Source organism: Myotis yumanensis, unplaced genomic scaffold (genome assembly GCF_028538775.1).
Source record: "Myotis yumanensis isolate MYYU_CA2020_CCGP unplaced genomic scaffold, mMyoYum1.0.hap1 SCAF_9, whole genome shotgun sequence".
Taxonomy (NCBI): domain Eukaryota; kingdom Metazoa; phylum Chordata; class Mammalia; order Chiroptera; family Vespertilionidae; genus Myotis; species Myotis yumanensis.
The window spans coordinates 25,525,278-25,546,853 of NW_027223760.1; the positions used below are offsets into that span (position 1 = coordinate 25,525,278).

At 49.3% G+C, this 21,576-nt stretch overlaps 1 protein-coding gene across 2 annotated transcripts in view; it reads right to left on the reverse strand.

Moving 5' to 3' along the window:
- Nucleotides 1-17,931, reverse strand: part of PLXNA4 (plexin A4) — a 413,941-nt gene extending 396,010 nt beyond the window's left edge. For both annotated transcript variants that reach the window (XM_070423914.1, XM_070423915.1), the window contains exon 1: nucleotides 17,465-17,931. The gene's annotated coding sequence lies outside the window, so the exon portion shown is untranslated. The remainder of the gene's footprint in view (nucleotides 1-17,464) is intronic.
- Nucleotides 17,932-21,576: the final 3,645 nt, after the last annotated feature.

Here is a 21,576-nt window from a genome sequence, read left to right on the forward strand (position 1 = left end):
TTCCCATTTGCTTGAGGAACCTCCAGGAGGCAGGCCCGCTGAAGCCCATGTTACAAACAGATGTGACTATTTGTAAAACAAGAAAACTGAAGTGCTTTAATCCAACACAGAGTGGCAGGAAGCATAACTCACATGCTTTAGGTATCTGAAGAGTGGCCATAATGTTCAACAATACAATGCCTCCACTTAATGAGCATGTACTATGTGCCAAGCTGTGTGTATCATGTCACTTAATTGTCACAAGAGTCCTGTCATGTATTATTTTACCTTTCTAATAATAAGGAGCCTGAACACCAGAGAAGACAGGTAACGTGCCCAATGTCACACCGCTAAGAGGCCAGGGTTTGATGGTGTCTATAATTGACTTTAAAATACTTCTGCTTCAACAGTATGGCTTAATGTATGTAAGTTACTTTTAATCTACACACAAGAATGATCAGTCAACTTCTGAAGTGCTGTCATGAAAAACGCATACTCCAGGGTTGGTGAGTTCGCTTTTCAAAGATCTACATCAGAGTTCACCCTGGGTATTTCAACTACACTATCTCAATTGGCACTCCTGGTTTTATTAAAGAGTATAAGAGATATTAGGAAAGGTTTTTCAATGGGACATTAAGCTATGTCAAAGACAGATACAGATGACTGGTTAGAAATACTGTCCAGGCACCTCTGCCCTTTGGGCAAAAGAATCTGGCAAGTCCAGAGCCCCCTGTGGCTCCGTTCTTGGCCTAGGGCTCCCATTAAGCCCCACCCACCTACACCAGTCTTTGGTCATTACAACATTAGGGCCACTGGGTTTTTATAATATAGATGTTTGTATCCTGCCCCCCCCCCCAAAAAAATGCATGTGTTGAAATTCTAACCCCCAATATGATAGTATTAGGTGTGGCCTTTGGAAGGTAATTAGATCATGAGGGTGGAGCCCTCCTGAATGGGATTATTGTCATTATAAGAAGAAAGAAAGACTTGATCTATTTATATATCTGTGATCTATCTATGTCTCTCTCTCCCCCCCCTTTGCCCCCCCTTTCTCTCCCATGAGAGGATACAACAAGAAGATGGTCATCTGTAAACCAGGAAAAGAGCCTTCAATAATAACCCAACCATGCTGGCACCCTGATCTCAAACTTCTGGTCTCCGTAACTATGAGAAATAAATGTTTGTTGTTTAAGCCACCCATCTGAACTAAGACAGTCACTAAGGCAGTGCTTCCCAAACTTTCTCACTTCCCAGCATACAGAGAAAATGATAATATTTGTACTATACCCTGGGGCCAGAGAAGGCTGGCCCCGGGCTCTGCCTGCTGCTGTCCCACGTGTACACCCTCAGGGTTGAGGGGACTTGCTATCTCAACAAATCTGCAAAGCCTTTCTCTGGCACTAGTAGGGTTAGAAACCCGGGTCTGCACTGAGCTTCAAGAACAAATTGTGTGACTGCTTTTTTGTCTGCTCCCTAATAAAGATTGGTAGGTATGTGGAATCAAATATGACACTTGCTTGTTCGGAAGACTGTGGAGAAGGAAACTCTCACCTACCTGTAATCATTGGAAACTGAGCCCCCAATTAATCTGATCATTGGGAATGGCCAGGTTGCAATGCCAGGTCTGTCTGCCTCCAAAGTCTATACTGGGTCCTCAATGTTCCATTGCTTCTGGGCCCAAAGAAGCTTAATCAATGGTTATTTGTCAAATCTACAAGGGAAGCTCTCCAGGAAATACCACGCCAAAGGGTTCTGTCCTTGGTGCTATGCAGCTTTACATTTTTACCAGTAATTTGAATGAAGACTGAAAGTCACACTTATCAAATTTGCAGATGACAAATTCTAGAATTTAGGAAGGTCCAATGAGAAACTATGAGAGAAATCATGTGGTATTACTGTAAGGCTTTCCCTATTGATGATAGTGACTCGGGGTTCAAAACTATCTGAGCAGGCTGGAACAGGGTCCAAACTGGACCCCAAAATGAATTTGATGTGAGAAACATAAGTTTCAAAAAATATTAATGGATAAAGTACCAGATGGCAAAACTTCATGTAAAATATACACCAGCTGAGGGTGGGAGGAGTTTAGAGACCCAACGGTTATGAACCAGCAGTGGGATGAGGCTGCCCCTAGAGCTTAGGGGAGCCTGTGACCAACAACCCTGATATAAGATGAATTCTGACACTGAGCTTTACTCCCCCACTTCCTGCAGACTCTGACCCTCTGCACACATCTGTCCCAATGTCAGATATGCATGACCAGCAATGAGCTGTCAATCAATGTGGAAAGTAATTAAAAGAGAAAGAGGTCTCCATCATGTGCTACCGAAACTGGGTTGTCCCATCCCTGCAGACACCCACTAGCCAGCACAGCCCAGATGTGTGGCTCAGAGAGAAGTGGAAGGAGAGTTGATAAAAACCTGAAATTTAAGATTTTCTTCAAGGAAGATAGAAGGGAGGGGGCGGATAAAGCAGTCAATCAACTACCCTGGGGCAACCGTTTGTGCCTTTAAATAAAAATCTCTTTATGTCCTTCAATTTCACTTTGATGTTATCATTTTTATTTTTTTCACCTTTGTGAAACCTTAGAACCTTCTGGCCAAAGACAACAGGAAGTCAGCCAAGTTTAATAGCGTTTTCATTTTGGAAAGGAAGTAACAGCAGTCCCTACGTGCCTCACAGACAATATGGTAAGTCTGTGCTCAAGACTGAGACTCAGTAGATGCTCTAGTCACAACCCATTGGTGAGCAATGACGACTAAAGAGAAGACTAATCACCAGCGCACATCCATCCCTGCCTACAGACTTTGCGATGAGGCTGCTTCCCTCTTCCATTGGATTTTCAGGAGATTCTGGATGTATGATGCCTTCTATTGTCAGACCATTCTAGCACTCCTCTTTTTAATCTCAGAAAACCAAATTTAAGGTGGGGAGAAAGAAAAGAATATCAAGCCATCCTAATAGTGGATCCTAAGGGAATTCCAACTGTGTATAAGACAGTTGCCGGCTTTCAAGAAGCTTGCCAGTGGGAATATGAGATGTAAATGCTAAAAATGCAAGTCAATAAATTGTAGTTTACAAATACATTCCTGGCAGCCTGACTTTGCAGAGAGTCTCTAAGTATACCACTGTCGTGACACAAAAATACCCGGGCCTGGCTAACATCTGGAATGTGGACAAGGCTACTTGCAAAATTTGTTAGCTGGTAAAAGTTTTTCCAGGCCTAAAGATTTTTAAAATTTGAAAATATAAATTGTGGAATAAAAATGCCATTCTTTTCAAACAGTGTGTGCTGGGGAAGTGTGATTTGACATTTTCAGAAGTTACTTTTCTCTAGTTGGCCATGTGCTATTCCTCAAGCTCTTTCCTGGAGCTCTCTGAACACTCCAAACAGGGACTGTTCTAACCTGTGTCGGTGAGAACCTTTCTAACCAAATGAAAGCAAGAGAACTATTACATCTCAAATCCCAGATGCCAAGAAAATACCATTTCACTCAATAATGACAGCCATAAATATAAATACAGCCTTTAAACATATGTAGTTCGTTTACTTTCAAGTATTTGTCAAGAAGCATTTGGTCTTGCTAGAATCTGGTCCTGGAAGAAGGAATGAAGGAGAATCAAATGAGCTATAGCACCTTCTTCATGAAATCAGGCCTGGGCTTAGCAAAGCTTGCTCTCTCCTACCACCCAGCTCGGGGGCCATCAACAGCCAAGATTTTCTGTCCTATCTGACCCCGGGCACACGGTCAGCACCTCTAGCATTTGCTCCTTCCTTGGATCTTCTCATCTGAGTATAAAACCAGAATCTCCTTTGAGGACATCTGATAACCTGCTGGTCAGTGGGAAGCCTCTACAAGGACACATAATAGGCAAGGTGATAGAAAAGCAGAGGCAACGGGGATTCCCTACCTTTGTCCCAGACTCGGAGGCAGCTTTTGAGAGCATTCAGCTCTCCACCCCTAGCGGAGAGAGCCATGACGCCCAAGCACCGCCCAGGGCAGCGGGGACTACTCTATTTTGGTTCTGACCACAGTTCATTGCGATTACGTTACTTCCTCTCTTAGGACCCCAGTCCTGCCCTTTGCCCCCTACTAAGGAAACAAGTTGCTACCAGATAAAGTGGGAAAAACTGCTGAGTTCCCTGAGACCACAAGAGTAGCTGTGTAAATATATTGGGCACTGAGTGCAGTTGATAAAATGAATAAGGGCTGGGTACAGAGGCTTGAGGAGGGAAGAACAGAAACCCTGTCATCTCTGTGGTACTCTTCAAAAATACCTTCCCTGCCCCTGGTCCCTCTCCACAAGAGAGCCCACACAGTACAGGCCACTTTTATTAGCAGCTCTGAGATACCCAGAAGCAATCCAGAGAACAGAGTAGGTCCATTGTTTCCCTTGAAATTGCACTGCAATTTTGCAGCTAAAGACACTCTTTGGGGCTGAATTCCCAGAGTTCCCTCATCCTAGAGGGCTGGTCTACACTGCGCCCAGGACCGTCAGACACCTCGCACTGTCTGAGGACCCACACCCCCGACACAGCCTGGGGGTTGGTAAGGTCTGGGTAAACTTGAAGGAGTTGGGCATTTCTCTCTCCATACTCTGCTCAAACTAAATGGCCTGTTTGCTAGAGATTCCAGCTATGAACACACTAATAGAGCTCAGAGCGCCTACAAGTTTCGCTATCAGACACTTCTACATCTCCCGCCATGAATAGGGGCTAATAAGTTACAGAGCTTCCCTGCAGAATGCAAAGCACTTGACACTAATAGGCTAACCCATCTATTTGTTCCCACATATTAGGAAGATCGATTAGGCACTGTTTGGGTGCCTACTAGGTACTAGGCTGCTGGCATTTTAATGCAAATGCCTTCACCATAAATGTGTGAAGCAGAGGTAGGACAACAGGGTCCTGGAGAGGCACCCTCACCTAATGGCATTCAAATAATACAAATGTTTCTCCAATGTTCTTCGGACCAAGCGAAGCTTATCTACTGGCGAGATCCTACATGGAGGCCTTGATTGTACAGGCTGGTTCCTACACCCAGACAATCAAGACATTATATCTAAAGGGCAAGGTCAAATTTTCATTCATCTCATGGAGTTGGAGCTTTTTCCACAGACCATGCTACTTTGAGGGTGTGCTCATTGAAAATGGGGTGCACGCGCCAAGAAAGGGAACGAGCTAATACCCAGAACAAAGGCCTGGTCATTCTCCATCGCTGAATTCTAAATCTGCCGTTATTCCTTAATCTTGCTCCTTAATCGTCTGTGTACAGTTTAACCTTCCATTGGAAAAGAGTGAGGATGTCCTAAGGCAAGGTGAATGCCTGGATATTTTCAGAACAATCTCAAGCAAAATGTTCAAGACAGTATATTTAATTCACAATATGAGCCACATGAAAAATGTAAAAATCTATATGTGGGTCTTCTCACTACTTTACTAAGCTTCTGCCAGATCCCAAAATGAGCTCCCAAGTCTACAAATGGGATCAGAAGTAAATATGCCATAGTAGCATTGAGATGAAGCTGCCAGGAACACAAGAGCCAAATACCTGCTGGCCTCCTGGTTGCCTCTACCTGAAAATCCCATATGCACCTCAATTCAACATGTCCAGGAAAGACCATATTCTCCCACCACTCCACCTCAACTGAGTCTTGGTCTAGAAATCTCTAACTAAGTGAATGGTGTCACCTTCCACCAGGTGTCCAGCTTGGGCAGTACCCCTTACCCCTTCCACCTTCACTGCCCTATTTACCATCTGTCAGCTCTAACTCAAGGTTCCTCTCAAATCAGTCCCCTTCTCTCCTTTGCCATCACCTTTAATCAGCTTTCTCCCATGTTTCCTGTATTACTATAATGGCTTCACTCTGATTCTTTCTCCATGTGGCCCCCATAGTGATTTTTCTGTGATGCAAATCTCATCTTGTTGATTCTCTTATTTGGAAATCCCTGACATATAAAGCCCTTCACTAGACACTTATTCTGGTCCTTGCCCAGCTACTACCTGCATTTGCATCTAGCCCCACCTCCTACCTCTGCCTTGAACTACTGCAACCTGGCCTTGAACTACTGCAGGCTGGCCTTGAACTACTGCATGTTTAAATGATCTATTCACATCTGTGCTGTGGCCACACCAAGCTGCAGCTCCCTAATGGCAGGAACTAGATCTTTCATCTTCACTATAACCAAATAGTTGCATAGTGCATAGCACATAGTAGGCACTTAATAAGTATTGACTAAATTTACTAATTGATTGATCAATTGATTAGTTGATTAAAGATTTTGTAACATAGCATCTACCTCTCTAACTATAATATGTAACTATATATGTATAGAGCAAAGTGAAAGATAGGCATCAAGGGAAATAACAGTCCCTTTTCTTCATCAACAGCCCCCCCTTAACCTACCACTACTACCAGAATTCAGACTTCCCCTCCTACGCAGGCCTAGACCCTGCACTAACCATCCTCTCCCACAATCCCCTGCTGCCCCCTGTGCAGTCTCCTTTCTGACCTGTGCCAGCTGCTTTCATCTCTGAGAGCTCCTTGCCACACCAGCAGGAACAGTAGAGGCATAATGGTCAGAGGCCTAAGCGTAGACTTCATCCTCTCTTTCTTGAATTTCTCTGACCTTGTGTATAGATGAAATCTTCCTTCTGAGGCTCACCTGGCCCTTTAGCATGCATGCCACATTCATCTTCCCTCCTGGGCTTCAGGTCTGGACAGCAAGGGCTTATTTTGGCTTTAAAGAAAGAAAAATCGAGGCCTAGCCCTGAGAGGGAACAGGCTGGAAGACATTCCGCAGACCTGCCTAGGATTAGCAGCTGGGTCTCCCTATCCCTGGCCAGTACATCATACTTCTTCAATTGCTCTGCAAAGGAAAACCTCGGGTTTATTTTGCAAGAGGAAAAAAATAGGCCTTGAGAAGCTGTGGCCACACTTCCGACAAGCTCCATTCAGCGGGCACCGTAACTTACATAAGTGATTTCCTATTACACCACCATTGTCACTGCAACATGACAGTCCTGCAGCCTCCTTGCAGTGTTCTCTTTGTTGTTTTTCTGTACAGATCTCCCAGAAAGAAGAATCAAATATGGTCCGAGCAGGAAAATAAGCCACACGACCCCCGCAGACCCAAATGCCTCTTCTTCATAGCTCCTCCTGAGAGGAACCAAAGAGAAAGCGATGAATAGTGCCCCCTGGGCCTGAGCCCTCTCCCACCTGCCCTGTTCCCAGAGCTCTGCTGTGTCCCTGCAAATAGGATTCCTTTTTCTTAAAAAAATGAAAGCCAACAGTTTACGAAGAAGAAATGAAGTGGCAATTTCCCAGCATGACTGGGAATCAATACAAGCTGTTGTCAGGGTTTTCCTTTCAAAGGGTGACTGCTGCCCTTCTCCAAAGTCAAGAGTGACGGAGCTCCAGTGCTTGGCTTACCACCGCTTCATCATAGCAAGATATTTTTAATTTAAAACTCACTGCAGTTGGGTTAGAACTCAGCTGGGACTTGATTTACTGCTAATTCATTTCTACGATTCCTATAATTCTAAACTCAGTCACCAAACAGTTTAATGCTGATAGAATCACCAGTGCAATGCTTTATGAATGGGCACCAGGGGAATTTTGTTAGGAAGTGTGTGTTAGCAACTGTTATTCACTTTGGAAAGGAGCACAGTGCTTGGGCAAAGCATGGCCACGGCCCTGTAATTGGGTATGTGGGTTATCAGCCAACGTCCCAGGTGACCCAAACCCAAATACCCCTGGGGTGATACCCCACCTCCATCCAAACTCTCACACACTCACATCATTACCTATGTAAGATGAATACGGGTTGGTGAAATGCTTTCCATGGGAAATTCCTAACTTTACTTCTCCGGGTCACTACCCAATGGTGGGTAACCATGGATTTACAGTCTAATTAGAAACCTTCAGCCTCTCTAGGGTAGCAAAGTTTCTTTCCTGAGAGAAAATTTGTTTCAACCATCCACATTTTACGGAGCTGTGTCTTAATTACTCAACCGGCTTTGTTAATTCAAAACATTTATCTTTGCCAGTTATATTGAAGCCTCTTATTCCACAAGTGTAGCTGAAAATATATATTGTGATGGTGAATGTCATTACTCACGTATTTTGCAAACATCCACCTTGATCTATTATGTGCTACCAAAAAAATGCTACTTTTGGGAAACATTTCCAGGAACCTGTCAAAGCTCCCATCACACTCCTTAAAATGATCCCTTTAGAACAGTGGTTCTCAACTTTCCTAATGCCGCGACCCTTTAATACAGTTCCTCATGTTGTGGTGACCCCAACCATAAAATTATTTTTGTTGCTACTTCATAACTGTAATTTTGCTACTGTTATGAATCGTAATGTAAATATCTGATATGCAGGATGTATTTTTATTGTTGCAGGATGTATTTTAATTGAACATAATTAAAGCATAGTGATTAATCACAAAAACAATATGTAATTATATATGTGTTTTCCAGTGGTCTTAGGCGACCCCTGTGAAAGGGTCGTTCGACCCCCAAAGGGGTCGCGACCCACAGGTTGAGAACCGCTGCTTTAGAAGGTACCAGAGTCACTAAAGTCTCATCACAATTCACAGCCATTTCTGAGATCCTCAAAAGCAAATGTCTAGGAAAAGAGGAAGCCTGTCCCTCCAGAAACTGGGCCACTCAGATCCCCGTTTTAACAGTACAGTGCATCCTCCAAACTAAACTCAAACCTGAAAGCTCCAAGCTGTAGGCTAGCATCTCCCAAAATGCTTTCTGTTGAACACCAGTTCCAGGTTTAAATACACCCACATAAAGGGATCCCATCGCCAAATAAGCTGAAAAATGGTTGGCTACGAATAAATAGGTTTGTCTATAGCAGGACTCCTAAGCCTTTCATGTGCATCTTGAATCACCAAGAGGAGGAGCATAAGGTGTTTGTAAGACTTACTTGGCGAGGGGAATGCTTTTTCCTGGGAGAGAGTGGGCTTCAGAATGCTCTGGGAAACGCAATTTGTTTGTCCCTCCCAATCTATTGGCACCTAAACCTAGAGCAAGTCTTAGGTGAAAAGCAACAAATCAATTCCATGTGAATCAATGTGAATAGATCATTGCACTCCACCAGCCCCCCAACCACTAGCACCCAGGACACTCTAGGGTGATTGACAGGCTCAGCCGGTTCCAGCCCTGCCCCTGCTGGACAGCAGGCACCCACCACAGCAGCTGGTTCACATGTCCCCAGTCCCCAGGGTTGTCCTGTACAGGCCATTTGTCTCCACCTTTTCCATCTCCACTCATTCATTCTATTTACTCAGCAAATACTTACTGATTGCTTCCAGTATGCTAGGCCCTAGGTTAGGCACCGAGTATATGAGAGAAGTAAGAAGGGGTCCCTCTCCTCTACAGAGAGAAAGAAATCATTTCCATGCTGTCATCATCACTACTGCGAGCCACAGCTTCCTTGCCATTATTTAAAAGCATGAATTAAGTTCCTGATTACACCAGAGACTGCTTCGAGCAGGGGCTGGTCCTGACCCTCGGGAGCCAAAAATCTCAGGCAGACATGCGAACGCAGACACATGTCTGGGAATCAGAAAGTTGCTCGCATCAGTCGGCAGCTAACATTTAGGCAAGTGCATTTAAAGTCAGTATCTAATGGCGAAGAGAGCGGGGAAGGGGTCACAGGCACAGTGCCGCCATCTGTCCTTTGCCCCCTTGACCCTAGAGGGGCTTCAGAGCACAAGAGTTGTAAAAAAGAAGAAAAAGGAGGAAGAGGAGGAGGAGGAGGAGGAGGAGGAGGAGGAGGAGGAGGAGGAAGAGGAGGAGGAGGCAATTACTTATGGAAAATATTTTATGCAGAAATGTCCCCTGCTGCTTCATATTTCAATGCTTATGTTTTAAAACAAGGAGAGAGGCAGAAGTTACTTGCACCTGCCCCCTCAGCCATCACCAGCAGAAGTGCCTGCGACATTCACACAACACCCTGTGGAAGGCACACCTTTGGTTAATCAGCCCTAAAAGCTAGGAAAGGAAAGCCTCTTGAAAGCTGACTGAAACCCATTCTGAATGTGGTTTCTGTTCGGGGTCTCAGCTGGGTAACTATTGGTGTGGCTGCTAGTGTGGCCAGAGTCAGAAATTTGGGGGCTGACTGCCTTATTGGTACAGCTAGCCCTGCTTTGTTATCTGACTCTGCTCTGAAAACCATGTATGGCTCAGTGGTTGAGCATCGACCTAGGAACCAGGAGGTCCCAGTTCGATTCCCTGTCAGGGCACATGCCAGGTTGCAGGCTCAATCCCCAGCAGGGCATGTGCAGGAGTCAGCCGGTCAATGATTTTCTCTCATCATTGATGTTTCTCTCTCTCTCCCTCTCCCTTTCTCTATATAAATAACTATGTATGAAATAAATATATATATAAAATAAAAATATATATATAAAATAAAAATATATATGTAAAATAAATATATATATAGTAAAATATATATATATATTTATATATTTAAAATAACTATGTATGAAACTTTCTATCCCAGACCCCCAATTTGTGTACCCACTCAGATCTACCTGGCCCCACCTGACATCCACCCCGTCCCCAATTCTGGACTTCAGCCATTGCCCCACTTCCTGCCATAGTGGCCCTAGGGATGCCTCAAACTGTTCCTCCAGTCCTAAAGTTCATGAAGCCTTTCTTCCTTTGGGGCAAAGAATGGATCCTGTAGGTGTAGCACCATCAGACCCGCTGTGGAGGGATGCCCCAGCCCATGGGCCTAATCACAGAGGCTCTAGTTTGACATAGCAGAACAACCCCAAAGTGAGGAGAAGTCCCACTTCATGGGGTGAGTGGTACCCAAGGCGCTGCAGTGCACAGGAAGGATCCAGCCTCAGATGCGGGCCACGCCTGTCCTCCAGGCTGAGCTACTGAGCCTCGGCCGTGCTTCCTCGGGAAGATGTGGCTCACCTGGGAATACATTCTTTGTTTCTCTTCCTTCCCTACCTTTCCTCCCTTTTCCCTTCCCTCTTGCTGCCCTGGGATTCCACCCTCAACCAAGTGTTACCACTTCAGTTTTTGCCTCAGGCTCTGCTTTCTAGGGAACCCAGGCCAAGACTGGGGAGAGGGGCCCACAGGCCAAGGGTGCAAGGCCCCAAGCTCCCCTGTAGCTTTGACCAAACAGTCCTTCTTGCATCTGTTCTGTGCATTAGAATCCCATATGAATTTTCATTTGAATGAAGAATGCTACCTGCCTACATCGTTTTAAAAAATTTAAATCAGTGGTCTGGACTAACCCCCCTCATTTTATTAGTGGTAATCCTGAAACAGAAGGTGATTTTGTTCCCAAGATTTCTTAGCTGGTAAGTGAGAGTTGGAATTATCTGCATCTATTTGTCCACAACACCAGTGCTTTTTACCCCGGGGAGCACACCGGAGACAAGAATTGCCTAGGAACTTGAGAAACATGCACCTGGCTGGACTTCATTCCTGTCTGAGAGCCTCTCTGCTGCCTTGGAAGGTCAAGGGGCAGATACTGAGCATAGACTTGGACTTTCTGCCCATGAACAAAAATTCCACTTGAGCCCTAACCGGTTTGGCTCAGTGGATAGAGCGTCGGCCTGCGGACTCAAGGGTCCCAGGTTTGATTCCGGTCAAGAGCATGTACCTTGGTTGCAGGCACATCCCCAGTAGGGAGTGTGCAGGAGGCAGCTAATCAATGTTTCTCTCTCATTGATGTTTCTAACTCTCTATCCCTCTCCCTTTTTCTCTCTAAAAATCAATAAAATATATATTTTTTTAAAAATCCACTTGAAGCCTAGTATCTACATAATCACCGGAGCCCAGTTCTTTGTGTGTGCAACATGAAAGTTCCCCTGAAATTATTTTCTTTTTTTTCCCCTGAATTTTTAAATTGTAGAATTCACCCCCCTTTATTCACAACCAAGAGCAGACAAATGAAAGTGCTTGTCTTAGTCCAGCATTTTTCAGTAGATTCCCAGGGTCACTACACAGATATCCACCTTTTGCGGTTTCACAATCCATGTTAGTGTGTTTAAAGGCTCTGAGAAGTCCTGCCATAAGGAACCTCTTTGGCTTTGCTTGACACTCAAGGTAAACTTATTTGGCCATGGAAACTGTGTGTGTGTAACATCTACTCACTCCCACAGAATTCGCTTTGGGAAATTCGGCTCTATTTTAGGTTCACCTTCAGGAAGCGGTCTGCAATGAGAGGGAAAAAATGAGGTCCAGGCAGGTATGTATTTTCTCCGATTCCTAGATGACTCCAGTATGTTCCCCTGTTAAAAACCATCTCTGCAAGGTGAGCTGACATTCCATGCAGTCTGGTTCAATTACACAAGCCGATGGCTGCTGCCCCGACATGCCCTCCCCTCCCAGTCTACTCCCTCCGCAAGGGGAGAAATAATCAGCCAACCCTGCTTTGTACACTTCCCCTCCTCTTGACCTCTGGGCCAAAGCCAAGGAGTGGTTTGTTCGCCCTCTAGTCCTACGCTCCACAGTCCCACGCGGGAAATCCAGCTGGGCTCCTACAAGACCAGTGCGAGGAGCATGCCAGGTGAGAAACAGGCCTTGAGCGGAGACCAGGAAGCTTTGAGTAGCTCTGGCTTTCCCTGCCCTGCAGTTCCAGTGACCTCTTCCTGGGCGGCCTCTTCTTTGCCGTGAGACCTCAGGAATTGACTCAGCTAGTCTGCCGTCAGCCCATCGACTGTGGAGACGCTATCCTCTTAGCCAGTGATCTGCTTTGTGTGGGAGTGACAATATTCCAAAATCCAATTTGCTGCTGCGAATCCTTCGAGGAGAGGTAGGAAGACAGCCAAGCCTCACCCGCAACTCGGGGATAACTAAGGTCTCGCACACACCTGCACACACCTGTTGGGGTACGTCTGAGCGGGACTCCACGCCCAACAGTGTCAGCCACTCCTGTTGCCCCAAAGGGCCGTGATGAAAAGCCAACCTCAAGTTTGGCAGAACCTTCACTCACTTTCATGTAGAGGAGAAGCCAAATAATTAAGGTCTGAAATAGAAAAGTTTTTCTTCTGGAGGAAAAAGAACACCTGCCCTCTAGAAGCTCACCTGTGGCTCTTTCCTAAAATGTTGAGGCCAGAAAGGCTGAGTTCGTGAGTACAAGACTCAGCCCCCTTTGATGAATTGGGAAACTGAGGTTTAAAGAGGACATAGATTCACCTCGGGTCACAGAGGTAGTCCCGAGGGAAAGCGGGGCATTCTCAACTTCCCCCGGGCACACGTCCCTACACCTCCCCAGGGGGGTAACAACATGCCCCACACAGATGTGCGAGGGAGGCACGCAGCACAGTGATGAGGAGGGGGTCCGTTTGTTTGCTTACAGTTGGAGTTGGCTCCATCACCAGCAGCTGAGGGATCTCAGACAAGTTCTGACCTTCCCACATCTCAGTCTCCTCGTGGAGGAAGTGGGAGAGTAAGAGTAACTACTTCTCTGGGTTGTTATGAGGAAGCAAGGGCCAACCTGTGCAAGCACTTACATCGGAGTAAGCGCTCCATAAATATTAGCCACCACCATCATCATTATTATTCTTTTCCATCCTGTACCTTCACAAGGACAAATCCTAATGTCCACAAAGCCCCTTCCCTGGGGAGACTGATGCCACAGGATTGTAGGCCAGGGGTCAGCGGCTCCTCCAGGGACTCAGGAAACTCTTCTTCCAAGCTGCCCTCACCAAGCGGGAAGCCGCCTCCTCCCTCTGCCTCCAGACTCTGCTCGGGAATTAGGACCCCCTGCCTGCCTGCCTTTCCTGATCCATCTCTTACCACTTAGCTGCAGAGCCCCCTTCAGTCTCCCAGCTGACTCCACCTTCCTGCCGGGACTGGCTGGCTGCAGCCTGGGCAGTGAGGAGGGAGGAGGAAGAGTGAGTAAGCCCCCAGGAAGGGAGGCGATCTGGTAGGAGTTCCCGGTAGGAAGCAGCGGGGCTCCCGGCTTCGGCTTTGGCTTCGGGGTGAGGTGCTGTCCCCAGGGCTGGGCACGGACCTAGCATTGCTCAGTAGAGCCTATAGGGCAATTACCCTAATCATGTGCATCCCCCAACCAGCCTTTGATTTATTAGCACAACGTCCTTTTAAAATGCCGCTCTTAAATATAAATAACACTTAATCATCCAGCTGTCGTTAAATTCATGTCATATTGATTTCTTGGAGTGCCACAAATTTGAGGGCGAATGGGCTGGCGGATGTGCGCACAAAGCCAAGAGGTGGATTAGCGAGTGGTGGGGGTGGGGGAGGCAGGAAGGGGGTGTGGAGAAGGAGGAAGGGGGGGTGCCAAGGCAGGGACAGGAGCCCCACGGTCTGAACCAGTTTCACCTTGGTTAGCACTGGACACAAATACGAAGAGGAGAAGCGAGCCTGAAAATTAATGACATCTGTTGCACAGATGAATCACAGCCGGAATCATGGGAGGTTTCCTGTATGGCTGCCGCCCTCCACCGCCCATCGTAAAGCTACTCCAACAGGTCTCCAAGGTGGCACTATCATGTAGTGCCTTCTCTGAATGAGGATGGGGAGAAGCTGCTAAGAAATGCCTCCTAGCTGGCTAGGAGGAGAGAGATTGCCTGCAATTTCTTTGCATGGAAGCCTGGTGAGAACTAGGAGCTAAGAGCAGTTAATCACCCCGCCCCCTTAGCTCCCTCCCCACTTGGGGATGGCTGCCTCCCTAGAAAGCCCCACTGCATTCCCAGCAGCCCTCCTTGTGATTAACAGGATCAGGGGGCCAAGTGTAGGCAGACTCTGCCATGCAGGGATGGAGATTTCCCTGTCTGCAGGGAGCAGCAGGGATGGAGAGATGCCGAGAAAGAGAAAGGAAACAAGTTGGCGGCCTCGGGTTCCTCCGGAAATGTTTACAGAGCGCCGGTGGGCATCCAGGATGAAGTCCTGGGAGGACAGAGACCGGCCAGAGCGAGCACCAGAGTGAGCAAGAAGGAACAGTTTGTGGGCAGCCCATGCTTCCTGCTCACAGCAGAGCCGCCTAGAGCCCAGCCCACCAGCAGCAAAGCTCTGCAGAAAGGAAGCATTCGCCACTGGGGGGTTTCTAGTGCAACTCCTCCCAGAGTGAGAAGACCCTGGAGAATGTAAAAGGAAGACCACAGAGGCGTGGTAGAGAGGGAGAGTGACAATGTGACATGCTCCAGGGCTGGCTGGAGAGTCTGGGGGAAATTGGATGCTGTACACGCAGCTTTACACAGATGTTAACTAATGCCTGCTTTGTCCTAGAAACCAAGTCGGTACCTAGCACCAAGTGCAGCAAGTGTGGGGATTTTTGAACCATGTTTAAAAACCGTTAGCTTATAAGCAGCATAATGACTGCTGGCTTTACATTAAAATGATGTATCCTGAGGCTGCAACTATCTGAGAAAGGAGAGAGGGTAGAGAGGGAGCAGACATGTGGAAGAGGCACAGACATTTCAGGAAGCTCTGTACCCCATCTTTTTGCCCCTTCAAGGTCCCATGGGGGAATGTTTACCTGGGAGCCACCCCCGTTGCTGGAGCTCACTATTTCTGTTGAAAACCATGTGCTGCTCTACACATACGTGGGACCTCCCCGACCACGCTCTCAAGGGACGTGCTTGTGAAACTGCTCCAGTTCTCCCACAGCCCGGAAGACAGGGGTGGGTCCCATCCCATCCGTCACCTATGGTTGGACCGCATAGAGCTAGGTTCTTAGAGAACGCGTGTGAATACACACACACCCACCATTCTTAAAAGGAAAATAATGTTTCTTCCCCCTACTGGGTTCTCCCCATTGTGACAGCCTCGCTTTATTCCATCTACCCTTTTCAATCAATCAAAGGGCAGCTCACACAGCACACAGCCGGAATACAATCTCCCTCCCGGGGCGTCTGCTCTTCTCCTCCCCAGCCCGGCCAGAGACCTTTCCAGTAGCTTGAAAGAGTTTGAAAATCGCAGAGGTGGGGGTGTGGAGAGAGCCCTTAATCTCAGCACCCATCTTTGGGGTTTACAGAATCAACCAAAGCCAGTGGCCAGCACCGAGTTCCTCTTGTTGAAAGAGTGTTGGTTCTTTCCTCTCATGTTCTGGAAGAGTCCCAACGCAGTATTTTTTCCGCGGGTGGGTTTGTAGGACACTCTGAACATAGCATCTTGTAGAGTGGGTGCAAGCTTATTCCATTTCTTTCCAGGATGACCAACAAGGTACCCCAACAGGAGAAAGCTATAGAAAACGCGGGACCTTGCTCTATTTACGTTCCATTCCAAAATCATATTTTATTTGGATCTCACATTCTTCTTCTTTCAACAACTAAGCCCTGAATGAATTGCTCTTTGACCCCCCCCCCCCCCCAAATGGAACCTGTGGAAAAGCCCTTTTGGAGCCCAACCACCGCCTACCTCCTCCAGAAAAAGTTTGAAAATGAGCAGCCTATGAAACTCCATCCAGGGAGAAAAGGTGAGGAAAAGCTTCCGGGAGCTAAAACCTGGAACCACAGGCTCCTGGAGAGTGAGGCAGACCCAAGAACGCCTTGTCTCCTTATGGGGTGGGCACTGCTGAGGTCGTCGTAGGGGGGGGGGGAGGCCTCCTCCCTTCCTTCCTGCACTGCGCCCTCCTGGAGCCTCACTCCTAGATCTTTCCCTCAGACACACACATCGAAAGGCATGTGGCAGGTGTTAGCCAGAGAGGCGGGTGATCTTTCCAGCACCCTGCAGAGCACGGGGAGGGAGGTGAAGGGGATACCCCAGTCCTGTGTCCTTACGCCCTGTCGCCTTGCTGTTGCCCAGGACCGAAGACATGAGTAGGTCATACCTCCTATGGAAGATGTGACCCAACACCCTCCCTTGGTAGGCAACACAGACACCAATCGGCGCTTAAGCCCGAAACCCCGGCGCATGCCTTCCCGGGGAAGCAGTGCCACGCTTCAGAAAAGCGATTGTGCTGCCTCTTACTGGGGAAACGCAGTCTGTTTCACATGCACCGCCCTACAGAACCGCAGCCCCATCCGCCTCTGTGGCCTCCTCCCCGCGCGCTGGGGCACCTCGCTCTCCAAATCTGTCTGAATACCTGGCGGTCCATATACCATTAAGATCCCAAGGTGTCCAGAGGCCACGGAGCAGAAATCACACTGAGAGGGTCCGCAAGATCTCCCATCACTTCTCCGTTTTTAAAACCAGCTAGGGATGCAAGAGGCTGGGGACTGACAACATCTCCCTGTCCGGTGGGAGGGAGAGGCAGTCATACACAGAATTCCACCCGGAGAGTCCGGATAACAGAAGTCTGGGTCCGGGAGCGTCAGAGAACACACACGCGAAATACCTGCCCTGGCTGCGCGGCACCTCCGCGGGGGTCCAGGTGCGAGGCGGGCAGGTGCCTGTGCGCGGTGTGTGCCTGTGTGTATTTGTGTGTGTGCGTGCGTGCAGGGGACTGGCTCCGGAGCAGCCGAGGACTCCAGGACCCAGCCCGGCATCTCCGCCCGCGCTGTCCCGCCGCCCGCTCGCCGGCTCCTTACCTGGAAGCGTCGCTTTGCCTCCTTCAGCAGGAGCGCCGCATTGACACTGCAGATGGAGCCGGTGCCGCTGCCTCTCGCCCTCCTCTGAACGTGTGCGTGTGCGCGCGTGTGGCTGCTCCTCCAGCCCCAGCCCGAACGCAAATACTCCACCGAGGCGCGGGGAACCCGGGAGGAGACGAGGAAAACGGAGGACGAAATCAGAGTCTGCAAGGCTTGACAGCTCCTCTTTCAGCTTCCAAGGTGGGCGGAATGTCCAACAAAAAGGTCGGAAAATGTGGATCGATTTCAAGCACCCCTTTCCTCCACCCAACCCCGGAGCCTGAGCAGCAGTAGTGGCTCTGGGGGGCTGCGGTGGCGACACGGGGCTGTCCCCCTTCGTCCCCACCCCCGCAGGCTGAATGTCCTTGATGCCAAGCGGGCACGGCGGCGTCACTCCGCGCCGCCCATGCTCGCCGGGTCGGGCCGCTGCCCGGGCGCGGCGAGTGCGCTGGGGACCCGCCGGGGAGCGCTCTCGGAGCCTCTGCGCGCCTCCCTGGGCAGCGGCGGCCGCCCCCCGGCAGCCCGCGGCCGGCCGCGCCGCTGCTGCCCCCGCCCCTGCCGGGGGATTGGCCGGGCAGTGCCGAGGGGCCGGGACTGGGGGGCCGCGGGAGCCGCCGACTGCTCCCCGGGGAGGCGCGGGGCTGCGGCGGTGGCGGCACTGGCGGCTGACGCTGCGGCGGCGGAGAGCGCGGCCCCGGGCCGAGCCGGGCCTCCCGGGCGCGCCCCCGGCCCCCCGGGCGGGCTGCTCGCAAAGTTTGCAGGGGGCAGGGAGCGGGGCCGCCGCTGGCTCGGCCGCTGCCGGAGCTCCCGGGCTGCTTGCTGCCGCCGCGGCTCGCCGCTGCTGTGCATTGAAGCCCGGCCAAGCGCTGCAAAAACTCCAGCTGCCAGGCGCTCTCTGGGTCCTCCTCTCCTCCCTCCCGCCCTCCCTGCTTCCCTGCCTCCCTCCCTCGCCTCGCCTTCTCCCCTCCCCGCAGCCCGCCGCTCCCTCTCTGGCTCGCTCTGGCTGGCTGGGAGCTCGCGGCTGACATCTAGACGGACCTCGAGCGGCCGGCAGAGGGGGCAGGGGGCGACTCCCTACACTCTGCGCCTGCCGCCGCCCGCCTGGCCTGCGCTCCTGGGCACGGACGTTGGCGGACACGGTCTGGTCCCCTTAGCCCGCACCGAGCGACCCTGCCAGTGGCGATGTGGGACATAAAGGGGTGCACACATGGGGACACGGACATAGGGCGCGCACTCGCAATGAGGCACACACAGGTTCGTGGCGCCGACAGTCCCAGGGACCCCGGAGTATTCAGAGCTGACACAGGTGTACGTACCTATTCGTGATCAGAGCCCGGCTCTATCGCCCCACCAAGACCCGCCCCCCCCCCCGGGTTGGCAACACCCCCCCCTAAGGTACCCAAGGACCGAAGCTTGTCTGGTAGATTAACCTAACTTATCTAGTCTTGTTAATATTTAGAGGCTAATCTGGCTCCTCTCTTCTTGGGAACCCAGGATTCTACACCACAGCAAAAACACAATGTCAACATCAGGGCAGTTTCAAAAGTCCAAAGAAAAAGGTCAGGATGGGGTGTGGGCATCACCGCCTGGGAAACCTCTGCCAGTATCCTTCTAGGATTGCGCCCCTCCCACCAGGAGAAGCCTAAGGGATTCCCACTCTTATGTATCCAACTTCATGCACCCCTTTACCCCCCACCACCACCATAGTCCCAGGGGAGAGGCACCATCACTTGTGTCCCCTAAGTACCTCCTGGAATGGGCAGCAGTGAAGGATGACCCTCTAAAGGAGCCACTGGTGTCTGACCTCCGACCTCTCCTCTCTCTACTTCCACTTTCCTTTTCCCCACACCCAGCAACTTCCTGCCCACTACTGTCCCTCCCATCAAAACATCTCAGAATCTTCCTTTAGGTGGAAATGATTGACAAGAGCATAAATTCCTACACCTTCCTGTAGTGGTTATGTTTCCACAGAAATCAGAGTTGTAAACTGGGGAGACATTAAAAGGAGCTGTGAGCTGTCTGGCGTTACAAGAGCGAGGTGGGCCGCACACACAGGTCAGGCAGGGCCCACCTAGATAGGGCCTTGCTGAAGCTTGGCTAGCAAGAGGTGGGTGGAGGGAAGCAGACATGCGCTGTCTGGTTAAAGGGTTTCCAGGAGACAGAGTGGAGCCCTTTTAGCCTCTGCTTCTCTGCTGAGTACTGCATGGCCCAGAGAGCAGCAAGGAGTTATCTTATTAGGTTGTGTTAATACATTGATCCGGTTCCTCTTTCTCAGAAACCCTGGATCCCAGGCTCTAGATAAAGCACACAATATCAGGTTAGTTTCGGAAGTCCAGAGAAACAACATAACAAAATAACTCAATGGGGCTGTTTCTGGGACTTAAGCCAGGGAGGAGGGAGCCCAGGACCAAGTGTCTCACTAGGCAGGACTGACACGGGTGGACACAAGCTTGGTACCCAGGATACAGAGCTAAAGGTGACCATACTCAGGCTCCTATACGGCTGTTATGCTGATCCTGCTTTGAGGTATCTTTTCTAATACTGCTCATGGGACCCTCACAGGCCTTTCCCAGAGGTGACAGCCCAGATCACACCATGAAAAACCCTAATGGGTTACTTAAGGGATATGGTTCAATAAAAGCGGGGAGGAGGCGGCGGGGGGCAGACCTTTCAAATGTCTGTGTGCCACTTGGCTTTCAGAGTATGCCATAAAAATGCTGAAAGGGAGGGGGTAAGTGAGCAAACAGCTCTGCTTCCATTTCTAGCATGTATTTTTAATACAGCTCGATCCCCGCCCCCCATGTAGCCTATGTGTGTACATGCATGCATGTGTGTGTATGGGTGAATATAGCCGGTGAGCCCTTTTCTGATGGATGGATGAGAAGTCAAAGACTTTTTTTTAGAGGTGGCAAATAAAATATATTTATTATTCTTTATCTCCTGCCTGGTGTGTGGTGTCATTTATTTTCATTCAGAGAAATGAATGCCATGTGGTGCCTGAAGAGTAATAACAGAGCCCAATGACAGCGAAGAAATGAGGCAAATAGCTGGCTCAACAATACGCAGGTGAGGGGCCCAGCCAATTCTCCTGTCATTAGTGGGGCCATATGGCCAACTGCCTTTTCCTTCCCTTCCCTTCCACTTAATTACCGGGTGAAAGGGGTGCTGCAGGGGCAGTTACAAAGTCACTGTAAGTAAGAACAGGCAGGGCCACGCTAGCGACACGGCGGGACCCGATTTCCCTTTAGTTATTGTTAATCATCATTTTAAAAAAATCCAAGCCCCTTGGAATCTTCTCCCAAAGTTGAAGAGTGGGGTGGATGGGGTGGGAGGAGTAGGAGCTGGAAGTTAGACGAGCTGGGTCCTCGTCCTGTCTCTGCCGTCTAGCAGTTCTGTAATTTGGGGCACTCTCTCTCCTGTCACCTGACCCATTTACCCTTTCGAGATCTTGACATTCAAAGGAGATGCTATCTATTCATGCACTTGGAAACTCTCACATAAGTGCAATATACACATAAGGAATTAGCACAGCTTTTCAGGACATCTTTTTTTTTTTCCTTTTTTTTTAAATGGCACGATACAGTGAGGGCAGGAAGGTCCTCTGTGGTCTTGGCTCTTTGCTATGAAAGGCATTGGGAAAGGCAGCCTCTTTAACAGTTCAAAGTGGGAATCGCTATTAGGTACAATCCTTCCGGCTCTCTCACCTCCCCCACCTCTGCCAGCTGGTCAGGGGCAAAGAGAGACACGGTGCTCCCTTGCTGACAGTGGGTCTGTAAGTCACCCACCATACCCCTGGCCCAATGGGGAAGCTGGGTAGGTCATCGCTGGCCCCATGGCCACATGAGGGAGAAGCTAGCCGGCATATTGTTTTGTAAAGCCCAATTTCCAAAGAGGCTGTTTTTGTGGCAATTCGGTTGTGGTTTACTGAGGAGTTTGAGGGGGGAAATATTGGCTCATCTCTCACAGCTATATAAAAGGGCCAGATTTTATGGGTGAGAGAAGAAATCCTTAAGTTTCCCTCACTTAGCTACCACTGTTTTATTAGTCTAGGAACAGAACTGCTATTTAAGTTG